This window comes from Condylura cristata, unplaced genomic scaffold, assembly GCF_000260355.1.
Source record: "Condylura cristata isolate star-nosed mole 26May11 unplaced genomic scaffold, ConCri1.0 scaffold00011, whole genome shotgun sequence".
Taxonomy (NCBI): Eukaryota; Metazoa; Chordata; class Mammalia; order Eulipotyphla; family Talpidae; genus Condylura; species Condylura cristata.
Window position 1 is genome coordinate 53,701,951 of NW_004567112.1, and position 922 is coordinate 53,702,872.

The 922-nt window shown below is 41.0% G+C and overlaps 1 pseudogene; it reads right to left on the reverse strand.

Annotated features, from left to right (window-relative positions):
* Positions 1–398: 398 nt before the first annotated feature.
* On the reverse strand, positions 399–698 carry LOC101620539 (annotated as a pseudogene).
* Between the last annotated feature and the right edge of the window lie 224 nt (positions 699–922).

A 922-nucleotide genomic window follows, 5' to 3' on the forward strand; every position in this document is an offset into this window, starting at 1 on the left:
CCCACTCTGTCTTCTGAGCAATCTTCTCTCCTATGAGGCCTTCATCTCTTTTGTATTGAGTCCCAAATCTGTGCCTCTGACTACTTAGCCACGTCCAATAGTTGGATACCTCCTCTTTGCTATTCTGAAGTCAAATTCAGTGTGGAAAAAACAGAAGCCATCCTCATTCTCCCCCAAATTGGCTCAAGCTACAACTCTTAACCACTAAGCAACCACTAGTACAGGCAGTACTGTAGAGTGAATAAATTAAGTATATTGCATTTTCTGAGTAAAATTGCTTTCACTTTTTAAATGTCACCTTCTCTGTGAAGATTCTGACTTAACCCATCATTTCTTTTTAGATACTGAGTTCAAACATAGACGTTATTTTATTCTCTTCTTATCTTTCATTTATTTAGTTATTTAACCCATAATGTGATGGGTTCCCATTCACCTTGATTTAGGGTGTTTAAGTGCTGCTTCTGTCTGAAGGATCAACCTCCTGCAAGTCTTGCTTTTCCTCTTTTAGGCTGGCAAGGGAGAGTGGACCAGCAAACACACAATACTACCATTTGTGCATCAGGCTTAAATGGTGGTGAGTTTGTAGCATCTTGTGCATTTCATCTCCATGAAATAGGAACTGGGGCACTGTGCAGGCCCTTCTTGGGCTTTCCCTTCTCTTCTGGAGAGGGATGAAGGAGATCCTTTGTGAGAGGCATGTTCTCGTGGGGAGCCCATCACTGCCAGAAAGCTATGTTTCTTTTTTTCTAGACCATGGTCAGTAAACTTTTTTGGTAAAGGGCCAGAGAGTAAATATTTCAGACTTTGCGTGCCATATGGTCTTTGTTAGAACTACTCAACTCTGTGGTTATAGTGTGAAATCAGCCAGAGACATAACATCAACGAAAGAGTGTGGCTCCATTCCAGTAAAACTTTATTTACC